A 14,150-nucleotide genomic window follows, 5' to 3' on the forward strand; every position below is an offset into this window, starting at 1 on the left:
TGGGAGTTTGCATTGTCAAGCTATGCGAAGAAAGAGGCGTGTTTATCTGGCGGGAACATGTCTGTGCACACCTGATACCGCAGCAACCCACCTGAAGGGGTCCGGGAGGCCAGGATGCAAAGGAATTGGGGGGGGGGAGACACAAAGGGTGGGGGGTTGGAGGAGGAAGGAAGAGGAGACAAGCCTCTAAAGTCAAATTTCACAATGTTTGTTGTTCTCCCATTTTCTGGATTGTGATACTTTCTCGGGCTCCCAAAGTGGCCAAACCGGTTGGGATCGGTTATGATCTTTGCCGCCTGTGGCTGAGATGTTATCATGGAAGGGAAGTGGGGATGGTGGTTTGGGGCTGAAGGGGGGAGAGGAAGAGGAAGATGAGGTCTGAGATGAACAAGGTGCGGAATTCAGGAGCGGCCCAAAAAAAGTCAGGATTGGCACCCGGGGCCCTCGAACCTCCGCCATGATTTTGCGTGACTTGATGTCCATCTTGTGAGGTAGGGCAGATTAGAAGCACATCCCAGAACTCCAGGTGGTCCTCGACTTACAACGGTTTAGCTAGTGACCATTCCAAGTTACGACGGCTACTGAAAAAAAAGTGACTTAGTCAGAGGCCACTGACTGGATCTTTTTCAGTGAGCCGCCTGGGGGATTCTGGGAGTTGAAGTCCACCCCTCTTAAAGGGGCTAAGGTTGAGAAACAATGCCGGCTGGGGGATTCTGGGAGTTGAAGTCCAGCCATTTTAAAGGGACTAAGGTTGAGAAACAATGCCGGCTGGGGGATTCTGGGAGTTGAAGTCCACCCCTCTTAAAGGGCCAAGGTTGAGAAACGATGCAGGCTGGGGATTCTGGGAGTTGAAGTCCACCCTCTTAAAGGGACTAAGGTTGAGAAACAATGCCGGCTGGGGATTCTGGGAGTTGAAGTCCACCCCTCTTAAAGGGACTAAGGTTGAGAAACAATGCAGGCTGGGGGATTCTGGGAGTTGAAGTCCACCCCTCTTAAAGGGGCCAAGGTTGAGAAACAATGCCGGCTGGGGAATTCTGGGAGTTGAAGTCCAGCCATTTTAAAGGATCAAGGTTGAGAAACAATGCCGGCTGGGGATTCTGGGAGTTAAAGTCCACCCCTCTTAAAGGGGCCAAGGTTGAGAAACAATGCCGGCTGGGGGATTCTGGGAGTTGAAGTCCACCCTCTTAAAGGGGCCAAGGTTGAGAAACAATGCCGGCTGGGGAATTCTGGGAGTTGAAGTCCAGACATTTTAAAGAGTCAAGGTTGAGAAACGATGCCGGCTGGGGATTCTGGGAGTTGAAGTCCACCCTCTTAAAGGGACTAAGGTTGAGAAACAATGCCGCCTGGGGATTCTGGGAGTTGAAGTCCACCCTCTTAAAGGGACTAAGGTTGAGAAACAATGCAGGCTGGGGGATTCTGGGAGTTGAAGTCCACCCCTCTTAAAGGGGCTAAGGTTGAGAAACAATGCCGGCTGGGGGATTCTGGGAGTTGAAGTCCAGCCATTTTAAAGGGTCAAGGTTGAGAAACGATGCCGGCTGGGGGATTCTGGGAGTTGAAGTCCACCCCTCTTAAAGGGGCTAAGGTTGAGAAACAATGCCGGCTGGGGGATTCTGGGAGTTGAAGTCCACCCCTCTTAAAGGGACTAAGGTTGAGAAACAATGCCGGCTGGGGGATTCTGGGAGTTAAAGTCCATCCCTCTTAAAGGGGCCAAGCTTGAAAAACCTTTTGCAGCTCATGGTTCATTGAGAAGCTGTTTCTGACTCTCTATTCCTTGCCACCAGCCAAGTTCTCGCTGAACAGAATCCAAAACAATTTGCCCACCTCGGGCATCGCTGGCTGCAGCTGGCAGTGCCACCGGAATCGCACCAGCCCCACGGCCAAGCTTGGCTTGAGTGAGAAAGAAGCCCCTCGCTTGAATTGACACTTTTTCCCCCAGCCAAAAAAGGGTTTTTGTTTTTTTTCCCCCATTTATGGTTCCCAAAGCCAAAACCTAGCAAGCCCACCCCTCATTTCTAGGGGCAGGGAGATGATAGCGGTTGGGGGGGGCATGATACCAGTATTTGATACCCGTGTTTGAGGGGCTGCCACAAAGAAGAGGGGGTCCATTTATTTTCCAAAGCACCAGAGGATGCAGGACAAGAAACAACGGATGGAAACTAATGAAGGAGAGTATAGCAACTTGGAACTGAGGAGAAACTTCCTAACAGGGAGGACAATTAACCAATGGAACAATTTTGCCTTCAGACATTTTTAAGAAGGAACTGGACACCTACTTGTCTGAAATGGGATAGGATCTCCTGCTTGAGCAGGGGGCTGGACTAGAAGACCTCCAAGGTCCCTTCCAACTCTATTCCCATTCCAATTCCCTTTATCCCCTGGGAATCAAACTGAGCTGCACTTGGAGGCTTGCAGATTCCTTTGGAAACAAGCCGTCCTGAGCATGGGAATTCTTTCTTGCAACCACAAAACTGAAATTCCTCCTTCTTTCTTTTTTTCTTTTTTTTTTAAAAGAAGGGATAAGAAGCACTGCATAAAACAGAAGTGTCCAACCTGGGCCAATTTAAGAGCTGGAGACTTCAACTCCCAGAATTCCCCAGCCAGCCAGCCATCTCTCTCTCTCTCTCTCTCTCTCTCTCTCTCTCTCTCACACACACACACACACACACACACACACACACACACACACACACACACGGCTGCAAACCTACGTGCCTGTTGCCAAGTGCCCAAATGTTGATCGTGTGAGTTTCAAGATGCTGTGACGGTTGTAAGTTCGAGGACCAGTGGTAAGTCACATTTTTTTTCAGTGCCGTCGTAGCTTTGAACGGTCACTAAATAACTAAGTCGAGAACGATCTCTTAAGTTTGCCCTCCTCTTCTGAAAAATATCCACAGCTCTAGAACTGGTAAACGCTCAACCATAAGTGAAAGAAGATCGACTTTCCAAGAGGAAAGAAAAATTAAAAAAAAAAATAGTTTTCTTTCTGGAAAAGTCTCAGCTGTCTGGATGCTGTAAGTTGAACACAGCAAGCACAAAACTGCTTAAAGGCTGAGCCACCTGTAATATTTCTCACCCAGCAAAGGATAATTTTTCAGCCCATCCGCTTCCTATCCATAATCTGATCAAGAGGAGGGGAAAAATGATCCATCTTTCAACTTTGGAGAAGAAAGCACAGCCTTCCTTGAGTTAAAAACAGGAGCGATGGAGACATCTGGGCCTTATGGTTGACAAACAACACAACACCGATGGTACAAATGCGTATTTGGACGTAGGTACATCTGGGATGGTGCTTTCTTAAAAAAATATATATATCAAGTCTAGCCTGGGATTTGCAGCCAGGGATTTGCAAATTCCTGGGATTTGCAGCCAGGCTGGGTACGGCTTAGCTTTTCTCAATCTCAGCAAATTGGAGAAGTGAGGACTATTCCCCAGCTGGCAAGAGATGTGGCTATTCTTCAATCTCAGAGCAGGCCCTGTGAGATTTTGAGCATGTACAGAGGCGGGACTAGAACTCACAGTCTCCTGGTGATTGGCCCAATGTCACCCAGCTGGCTTTCATGTCTAAGGTAAGACTAGAACTCACAATCTCCTGGTGATTGGTCTCAAATCACCCAGCTGGCTTTCATGTCTAAGGCGGGACTAGAACTCACAATCTCCTGGTGATTGACCCAATGTCACCCAGCTGGCTTTCATGTCTAAGGCGGGACTAGAACTCACAGCCTCCTGGTTTCTAGACCAGCGCTTTAACCGCTCCACCAAATTGGCTCAAATACTCCGAGTCATATAATTATAATTACATACAACTGTACAATTCGGTCACAGCCAACACAAATTACATCCCTTGAGAGACGCCCCGCTACCGATGGTGTCGTTTAAACCCCTCTCCACCCACAAGCATCCCATTTTCCTTTCGCCACATCTGGAATTGCAACCCACCTCGAAAAGCTCTTTCCACAACACCAGGCTGAATCCTAGCACACCACCAAATAAAGAAGGAAAGGCAGGACAAATCTGGGGCCCGGATCCACCCAACCACCCCTTGCACAGCTTGCAATTCCCTTTCTCTCTCTCTTCCCCAGTCAGCTCAATCCAGGAGCCACTGACGGCGTCTGATGTTTATGGAAATCCAATATACCTGACCTCGGCTTGGAGAAAAGCATCAAATACCCTTTCGAGAGACCCCTTAAGAGCTTACTCAAAGGGGCTGGGGACCTTCCCACTTAAAACTTCCCTCAAACTCTTCCTGGGTGGGAGGTTACATGGAGGGACCCAGAGTAGAAAGTTTCCACAGCGTCTAGCCTGGGAAACAAAGATTAAGAGAACGAGAAAAACTCAAGTAAGGAACCAGCAGGAATGCGAGAAGTGCCAGAACTGAGCAAACAACCAGCTGGGGCATGTTTAGCTAAGCAGCATCCCTCCCTAGTTCTCCCAAGCTGGGGAGGGGGCTTCCCACACTCCCTTCCCTGCCTTTCTCCTCCACTTTGCCTTCTGCTGCTTCTCCAGGCGGCTCTTGTGCCAGTCCAGCCCCACTCGTCTCTCTACCACATCCGAAGGCAAGCTGCCCTAGCATCTGAGGCACTCCTGTCCTTCCCAGTGCAGTTTGATAAGCATCCTCTCTCTTTGCACTAGGCACTGCCATCTGCAAAATGAGAGAGAGAGAGAGAGAGAGAGAGAGAGAGAGAGAAAGTGAAAAAGAAAGAGATGGAGAGAGAGTGAGAGAGAGATGGAGAGAGAGAAAGAGAAACAAAAAGAAAAAGAAATGGAGAGAGAAAGATGGAGAGAAAGCGGAGAGAGATGGAGAGAAAGAGAGGGAAAGGGGGGAGAGAGAGATGGAGAAAGAGAGAGAGAAAGATGGGGAGAGAGAGATGGAGAGAAAGAAAGAGAGAGATGGAGAGAGAAAGAGATGGAGAGAGAGATGGAGAAAGAGAGCGAGAGAGATGGAGAAAGAAAAAGAAAGGGAGAGGGGAGAGAGAGAGATGGAGAAAAGAGAGAGAAAGAGATGGGGAGAGAGATGGAGAGAGAAAGAAAAAGAGAAAGAAAAAGAAATGGAGAGAGAAAGAGAAAGAAATGGAGATGGAGAGAAAGCGTGAGAGAGAGAGATGGAGAGAGAGAAAGAGAAACAAAAAGAAAAAGAAATGGAGAGAGAAAGATGGAGAGAAAGCGTGAGAGAGATGGAGAGAAAGAGAAAAAGAAAGAGAGGGAGTGGGGGGAGAGAGAGATGGAGAAAGAGAGAGAGAAAGATGGGGAGAGAGAGATGGAGAGAAAGAGAAAGAGTGAGATGGAGAGAGAAAGAGATGGAGAGAGAGATGGAGAAAGAGAGCGAGAGAGATGGAGAAAGAAAAAGAAAGGGAGAGGGGAGAGAGAGAGATGGAGAAAGAGAGAGAAAGAGATGGGGAGAGAGATGGAGAGAGAGAAAGAAAAAGAGAAAGAAAAAGAAATGGAGAGAGAAAGAGAAAGAAATGGAGATGGAGAGAAAGCGTGAGAGAGAGAGATGGAGAGAAAGTGAAAAAGAGATGGAGAGAAAGAGAAAAAGAAAGGGAAAGAGAGAGATGGAAAGAAAGAGAAAAGAGAGAGGGAGAGAGAGAGGGAGAGAGGGGGGAAGGGGGCACCAGGAGGGAATCCAGTGAGAAGGAAAGTGGAGTCTCTTCTCATGCAACTGAGCCAGACAAAGGTTCTGCTCAGCCATTTTCTGTCCCTTAAAATGACACCTCTGTTTAGATTGGATTTACGTTCGTTTACATCCCACCTTTATTGTTTTTATAAATAACTCAAGGCAGAAAGGAAATATACCCAATGCTCCTTCCTCGTCCTATTTTCCCCATAACAACAACCAGGGCTCAAAGACAGTGACTGGGCCAAAGTCACCCAGCTGGCTTTTCATGCCTAAGGCAAGACTAGAACTCACAGTCTCCCGGTTTCTAGCCCAGTGCAAACTTTTAAACTTCGTTTCCATTCTTTAATGAGTCCCTTTGCCCACCTCTTCTCCCTTTTTCACCCGGTGAGACTTCCCTCTTCCAAAGGGATTTCTCCAAAAATAAAAACTTGCAGGGACTCGTAAAGGTTTCCCTTCCACAGGGTGGCAACCGAGCCCTGAAAAGCTGCTGTCTACAGCAAAGGTTATCGTTTAATCCTTGGGCGGGCCAACGTTTGAAGGATGGAGAGAAGCTGCCAGATCCAAGCAGGGTGGCCAGAATTAATACCTGCATTGGGCTACTCAACCACCAATTAAACCCTACGCCAAATGTGTCCAAGCTTGGCAACTTGAAGACATGTGGACTTCCAACTCCCAGAATTCCCCAGGCGGCATTCATCGGCATGAAGTCCACTGGGTGACTTTGGGCCAATCACTAAGAGACTGGGAGTTCTAGTGCTGCCTTAGGTAAGAAACTGGCTGGGTGACTTTGGGCCAATCACTAAGAGACTGGGAGTTCTAGTGCTGCCTTAGGCACGAAGCTGGCTGGGTGACTTTGGGCCAATCTCTAGAGACTGGGAGTTCTAGCCAGCTGGCTGGGTGACTTTGGGCCAATCTCAAGCAGACTGGGAGTTCTAGTGCTGCCTTAGGCACGAAGCTGGCTGGGTGACTTTGGGCCAATCTCTAGGAGACTGGGAGTTCTAGCACAAGCTGGCTGGGTGACTTTGGGCCAATCTCTAGCAGACTGGGAGTTCTAGTGCTGCCTTAGGCACGAAGCTGGCTGGTGACTTTGGGCCAATCTCTAGAGACTGGGAGTTCTAGCACGTAAGAACTGGCTGGGTAATTTTGGGCCAATCACTAGGAGCCTGGGAGTTCTAGTGCTGCCTTAGGCACGAAGCTGGCTGGGTGACTTTGGGCCAATCTCTAGGAGACTGGGAGTTCTAGTGCTGCCTTTGGCACGAAGCTGGCTGGGCGACTTTGGGCCAATCTCTAGGAGACTGGGAGTTCTAGTCCCACCTTAGGCACCAAAACAGGGCTGGCTGGGGGAATTCTGGGCGTAGAAGTCCACCAGTCTTCAAATTGCCGAGCTTGGATATCCCACCCTACACCAAAGCAGGTGCGGCTGGCATTTCTTTCTTCCAATGCTCCCCATGACTTCTGTCCCCCATCTGGGTGGAAAGTTGGGGCAGGGGCTCACCTCTGCCTATAACCCTTGACCCTCCTACCTTCACACACACACACACCACAGCCCCCTCCCTAAAAAAATCATCTCTATGAAGCTATGGCATCACCTTCGGGATGACTCATGTAGGAAGGGTCCAGTCATAGCTGGAAAGAAGCTTAGCCTTTGGGGAGGAAGGGGATGAGGGAGGGGCAGGAGAGAAGAGGGGAGGGCGGTAATGGGGGGGGTCGGGCATCCACCCATGTGGTGCCACTTCTCTTCAGCCCCTCCTTGGGAGCCTGGGGGGAGAGAACTAAATGGGTTTTATGGAAGGCCCCAGCCCCAGGGGGAAAATATCAATGAGGTGAGTGGAAGAGCAGGGAAGGGATACACAGGTTGTCCTCAAGTTACGGCAGTTCACTTAGGGACGTGCAAAAGTCACAACGGCACCGGGGGAGGGGGAAGCGATGTAGGACCCTTTTTCACACCTACAACCCCTTGCATCCTCCTCCCACTCGATCCCAATTCAAATGCTCGGCAACGGTCTCCTATTTACGACGCCCGTCGTGTCCCGGGGTTGCGTGATTCCCTTTTGCAACTTTCGGAGAAGCAAACTGGACTCGCTTAACCACTGGGCGACTTAACGTTAACCACTGCGCTTGGCAAGGAGAGTCGAATCGTCTTGCTTAGCAACTGAAATGCAGTGGGGGAGGGGTGGGCAGGGCTCAGTTGTGGCCATAAGCCGAGGACCACCTGGAAAACAGAATGGCTTTCTCCTCGTCCTGGTCTCAGAGTTCTCCATTCTTCGGAGTCTGAAGCGTCTTTCTCCTTTTGTCTGCACCCCCACTTCCTCCGGATTTGAACCCAGGTCTTCCTTTGGGGCTGGGAAATGGGGAGGAAGGGGGGGGACACCTGCCCCTGGCTGGGGGCCTTTGGGGCACCCCAAAAGGAAGCGAGTTGCAAAGCAAGAGGCGGGGAGGGGGCAAAGCAAGGCAAAATCCAGATTCCTGGGAATCCCCTCCTCTTCTTCTTCCTGGGGTCCGAGCGCCCGGGGGCTTTGTCCCCCCACAAGGCAGGCGGGTCCAGGTGATTCTCCCCCCCCCCCGCCATCCTCCACCCCCAAACGAGGAGGCTGTTCAGAAAGAGGCGGCCGCGATCGGGGCAGCAGGACGGCAGGTGGATCCCCACCTTGCAAGAAACGGGAGCCAAGAGACCGGGGTTGCAGCCGGAGCCCCCGCCCCCGGGCGGAGTCCGGCGGGACGGCTGAGAAGAGCGAGCGGAGGTGCCCCCCCCGGGGCCAGGACTGCCCGGCTCCCCCTGCCCATCCCGCTTGCCCCTCCGTCTTCCCCTCCCACGCCCGGCCGCGCAGCAGAGGCGAGCGAGGAAGGGTTGGGGGCGACGGGTGGGGTGGGGGTGTCCCGCCGCTTTCCGCCGCCTCTTACCTGGGCAGGCGAGCAGCCAGAGCCCCGCCAGGAGGCCGGCCAGAGGAGCGCCTCGGAGAGCCCGCCGCGGGTGCCCATGACCCGCGCCCGCTGCAATTCGACGCCGACACTGAAGAAGCCGCGCCGCCGCCGCTCGCTCGCTCGCTCGCTCGGTGGCTCCTGCCCGCCCCCGGCCCGCCCTCCGGTGGCTCAGCCCAATCCCCAGCCGCCGCCCCCTCGCCAGCCGCCCGCCACCACCAGCAAATCTCCCGGGCAAAAGAGGGGAGAGGGAGGAGGAAGAGGCAAGGGGGCACCTGCAAGAGACCATCCCACCCGGTTGGCTGGTTGGTTCTTTCTTTCTTTCTTTCTTTCTTTCTTTCTTTCTTTCTTTCTTCTCTCTCTTTCCTTTCCTTTCTTTCTCTTTCTTTCTTTTCTTTCTTTTTCTTTCTTTCTATTTCTTTAGCTCTTTTCTTTCTCTTCTTTCTTTCTTTCTTTTCTTTCTTTCTTTCCTTTCTTTTCTTTCTCTTTCTTTCTTTCCTCTCTTTCTTTCTTTCTTTCTTTCTTTCTTTCTTTTCTTTCTTTTCTTTCCTTTCCTTTCTTTCTAGCTCTTTCCTTTCTCTCTCTTTTTCTTTCTTCATTCTAGCTCTTTCCTTTCTTTTTCTTTCTTTCTTTCCTTTCTTTTCTTTCTTTCTTTCTTTCTTTCTTTCTTTCTTTCTTTCTTTCTTTCTTTCTTTTCTTTCCTTTCCTTTCTTTCTCTTTCCTCTTTCCTTTCTTTCTCTTTTTCTTTCTTCATTCTAGCTCTTTCCTTTCTTTCTTCTTTCTTTCTTTCCTTTCTTTCTTTCTTTCTTTCTTTCTTTCTTTCTTTCTTTCTTTCTTTCTTTCTTTCTTTTCTTTCTTTCTTTCCTTTCCTTTCCTTCCTCTTTCCTTTCTTTCTAGTTCTTTCCTTTCTCTCTCTCTCCCACTTTAGATCATTGCAGTGGTGGGATTCAAATTTTTTAAATACCGGTTCTGTGGGCGTGGCTTGGTGGGCGTGGCTTGGCTTGGTGGGCGTGGCAGGAGAAGGCTACTGCAAAATCCCCATTCCCTCCCCACCCCACTGACCTGCTTTCCAGCTCCGTTCTCCTGTGCAGGGCAACCAAAGGAGACCCAGCCAATCAGCTGGGACTTGGGAGGCGGAGAATAGATGGGGGGCGGGGCCAGTCAGAGGCGGTATTTGCCAGTTCTCCGAACTACTCAAAATTTCCACTACTGGTTCTCCAGAACTGGTCAGAACCGGCTGAATACCACCTCTGGGTCATTGCTCCACCCCCTGAAGCCCCACTCAACTCCCTCTCCCCAATTAAATGCAGTCATTGGCCATCAAATGTTCCCCATGGGATAGGGAGCTGGGAACCCCCCTATTTTGCCAAGAAGGTTTTTCCAGAGGGAGGGAGGAAAGGGAAAGAAAGAAAGAAGAAAACGAGGGAGGAAGGGGAGAAGGAAGGGCACTAGCACTGATGTTATCAAATTTGGGTAATGAAACATCTGCAAAACAAGCTCAGAGAGCACCAAGGACCTTTTCAAAGAGAGGTTTCTTTTCATGTCTTTTGGGGCTGTCAACTTTTGCTTTGACTCACATTCAAAAATGCTTTGCAAAGGCGGATTATATCCGGATTAGGGTTCAAGTATCTGCACCCAGGTACCACCAAGCTGTGGGCACAAATGCAGCGGCCCAGGGACTGAAACTGTGCAGCTTCACGCTTTGCAATGCCTGCCCCCCCACACACACAAAAAATCAACCAAGTGCCCCCTCCACAGACTATACATTCTATAGTGCGGCGTTTCCTCCACCCTCGTGCCACTTTAGCACCCGTGGACTCCCAAAATTCCCCAGCCAGCAAGAATTCGGGGAGTTGAAGGCCACTCCCCTGAAAAGCTGCCAAGTTTGAGAAAGATTGGCACGAGTGGGCTGTGCAAGGCCATCCAACCTGGTTGCCTGCCAAACCCAGCTTGGCTTTCCAAGGCTCCAATGCCCCCCTCCCCCCCCTTTCTGGCCTCCTAAATCCCCGACAAGCTGAAGTCCGTGCACGCTGGGTGGGGGGAATCCTGGGAGTTGAAGTCCAAGCGTGCTACTGGCGGGATCCTGGGAACTGAAGTCCATGCATCCTGTCTGGGGAATTCTGGGAGTTGAAAATCCACGCAATGCAGCCTGAGGGATGCTGCTCTACTTTGGCTGGTCCTTTGGCCTGTCTTGGCCCTTGTCCCAAGGCACGTGGCATCCCTCCAAGGCAGTGGTGGGATTCCAAAATTTTTTACTAGCGGTTCCGTGGGTGTGGTTTGGTGGGCGTGACGTGACTTGGTGGCGTGGCAGGGGAAGGATACTGCAAAATCCCCATTCCCTCCCCACTCCGCTAACCTGCTTTCCAGCTCCATTCTCCTGGACAGGGCAACCAAAGAAGAACCAGCCAATCAGCTGTGGGCATGGCTTGGTGGGTGTGGTGTTCTGTGGGCGTGGCTTGGTGGGCATGGCAGGGGAAGGATACTGCAAAATCCCCATTCCCTCCCCACTCTGCTAACCTGCTTTCCAGCTCCGTTCTCCTGGACAGGGCAACCAAAGGAGACCCAGCCAATCAGCTGTGGGCATGGCTTGGTGGTTGTGGTGTTCTGTGGGCGTGGCTTGGTGGGCATGGCAGGGGAAGGATACTGCAATCCCCATTCCCTCCCCACCCCGCTAACCTGCTTTCCAGCTCCGTTCTCCTGGACAGGGCACCAAAGGAGACCCAGCCAATCAACTGTGGGCATGACTTGGTGGGTGTGGTGTTCTGTGGGCGTGGCTTGGTGGGCATGGCAGGGGAAGGATACTGTGAAATCCCCATTCCCTCCCCACCCCACTAACCTGCTTTCCAGCTCCATTCTCCTGGGCAGGGCAACCAAAGGAGACCCAGCCAATCAACTGGGACTCGGGAGGTGGAGAATAGATGGGATTTGCGGGGCCAGTCAGAGGCGGTATTGGCCGGTTCTCCAAACTATTTCAATTTTCCACTACCGGTTCTCCAGAACTGGTCAGAACCGGCTGAATGCCACCTCTGCAGGTGATACAGCTGTGCAGATTTTTCTCCACCTGCAGGCCTGACCTTGGCAGAGGTAGGAAGAAAGAGAACCGCGTTCTTAAAAACTGTGACACAGCTAAGGACGAGTTAATTAAACCTCTCTCCCTTCTGGAGGAAAGCAACGGTCATGTGAACACACAAAGACAAGTTGGTCGGGGCCGCCTCTACCCTGGCAAGGGGGCACACGGGGTTAAGGCCTGGGTGAGCACACCACGTCTTCTGGAACTTCTCCAACTGTATTTTGTTGATTCGGAGGAAGGGGAAATTATGGAACACAATGATTAAAGGGGATTTCAGCTTGGTGGGGGAAACAGTTGGAAACGGAGATAATAATAATAAAAAAAGTCTGCTTAATCAGCTTAGGAAAACACTGGTAGTTCTGAAAGAAAGAAAGTTGCATTTTCCACAATATTCTATAGAAGGAGCTTCTTCTGCCAGGGATGCACTCAGCACTTGCTTAGACTGGACCCTCTGGATTATTGCTCCTTTTCTTCTGTGGAGCTCCGTTCCTGGCTTGACATTGTACCACTTTGCAAAGCCTTAGTTAAGACCACACTTGGAAGACGGCGTCCAGTTTTGGTCACCACGATCAGAGGTGGTATTCAGCCGGTTTGGACCAGTTCTCTAGAATCGGACGCAGAGATTTGGAGTAGTTCAGAAAACTGGCAAATAAACGCCTCTGACTGGCCCCGCCCCCATCTATTCTCCACCTCCCATTGAGTCCCAGCTGATTGGCTGGTTCTTCTTTGGTTGCCCTGCACGGGAGAATGGAGCTGGAAAGCAGGTTAGTGGAGTGGAGAGGGAATGGGGATTTTGCAGTATCCTTCCCCTGCCACGCCCACCCAGCCACGTCCACCAAGCCACATGCCACACCCACCAAGCCACGCCCACAGAACACCACACCCATCAAGCCATGCCCACAGCTGATCGGCTGGTTCTCCTTTGGTTGCCCTGCACAGGAGAACCGAGCTGGAAAGCTGGTTAGTGGGGTGGGGAGGGAATGGGGATTTTGCAGTATCCTTTCCCTGCCACGCCTACTAAGCCACGCCCACAGAACCAGTAGTAAAAATAATTGAATCCCACCACTGACCACAATATTAAAAAAAAAAGAGGTTGAGATCTTTGGAAAGAGTGCAGAGAAGAGCCACAAAGAGGATTAGGGGACTGGAGGCTAAAACGTATAAAGAACGGTTGCAGGAACTGGGTATGTCTAGTCTGATGAAAAGAAAGACTACGGGGTGACATAACTGTCTTCCAGTATTTCAGGGGCTGCCCCAAAGAAGAGGGAGTCAAGCTATTCTCCAAAGCACCTGAGGGCAGGACAAGAAGCAACGGGTGGAAACGAATCCAGGAGAGAAGCAACTTAGAACTAAGGAGACATTTCCTGACAGGGAGACCAATAAATGAGTGGAACGACTTGCCACCAGAAGAAAAAAAAAGATTCGGAATATATTGTGACATGGGAACTTTTCGACAAATGGTTAGCTGACAGATACAGAGGTTGGATGAGTGGATTTATGTGAAATATAGACTACACAAGAAAGAAAGAAAAATGCTTTTGAGGGTTATATAATCGATATTGCAATGGAAGATAGTGTACTTTTCAACAACGATTGATATTATCGCGCTGGGATTCAATTTTTTTTACTAGCGGTTCTGTGGGTGTGGCTTGGTGGGTGTGGCAGAGGAAGGAAACTGTAAAATCTCCAGTCAAAGGCGGTATTTGCCGGTTCTCTAAACTACTCAAAATTTCTGCTACCGGTTCTCCAGAACTGGTCAGAACCAGCTGAATACCACCTCTGAGGTACACGATTGTAATGATTACGATGATGTTTATATCTTAACACGCTGGGCACCTAGAAAATGCACTGTTCAAATATAAAAATGGAATTTGTGATATAAAACTATAAAAATATATATTTTTTTAAAAAAAGAAGAAGTTGTGGGTGCTCCAATACTGGAGGTTTTTAAGGAGAGATTGGACTGCCATTTGTCGGAAATGGGTCAGGGGTCAAACTTGGCAAGTTTAAGACTTGTTGGACTTCAACTCCCAGAATTCCTGAGCTAGCAGGACTGGAGGAGGAATTCTGGGAGTTGAAGTCCAAAAGTCTTAAAGCAGTCAAGTTTGAAGACCCCTTGGTATAGGGCCTCCTGCTTGAGCAGGAGGCTGGAATAAAAGACCTTCAGCTTCCAACTCTGTTATTCTGTTAACTCCCACTTAGCACTTGCTCAGAGGGCCTCTGGGTTATTGCTCCTTGTATTCTGCTGAGCTCAGCTCTAGTCTGACCAGGCCTTAGGCTCTCTGACTCTTCTAATTGCTTCATCATTCACTGCAATGTGTCCATCTGCACCATCCAGGCTGTGGCTCTTCTCCTCCCCGACCTTCAGTGTTGTGGCTTTCAAACACCGAAGCATTAAAACCCCTTCCTGAAAAAAGAATCGATGATCAAAATGTGCCTGAGCATGTATTCCAGCAGGAAATGGCTCCTTACAAAAGGAAAGGAAGGGCGGGTTGGGGGGAGGAGCATTATTTAGTCTGCTGCAGTTTTTCTCAACCTGGGTAACTT

The 14,150-nt window shown here is 50.3% G+C and overlaps 1 protein-coding gene across 1 annotated transcript in view; it reads right to left on the reverse strand.

The window, feature by feature from the left end:
- Positions 1 to 8,669, reverse strand: part of BCAM (basal cell adhesion molecule (Lutheran blood group)) — a 65,788-nt gene extending 57,119 nt beyond the window's left edge. The window contains exon 1 of the mRNA XM_087971163.1: positions 8,516 to 8,669. The gene's annotated coding sequence lies outside the window, so the exon portion shown is untranslated. The remainder of the gene's footprint in view (positions 1 to 8,515) is intronic.
- Between the last annotated feature and the right edge of the window lie 5,481 nt (positions 8,670 to 14,150).

This window comes from Notechis scutatus, chromosome 8, assembly GCF_049901735.1.
Source record: "Notechis scutatus isolate UNSWTSFEM ecotype Mainland chromosome 8, rNotScu1.2, whole genome shotgun sequence".
NCBI classification, from domain to species: domain Eukaryota; kingdom Metazoa; phylum Chordata; class Lepidosauria; order Squamata; family Elapidae; genus Notechis; species Notechis scutatus.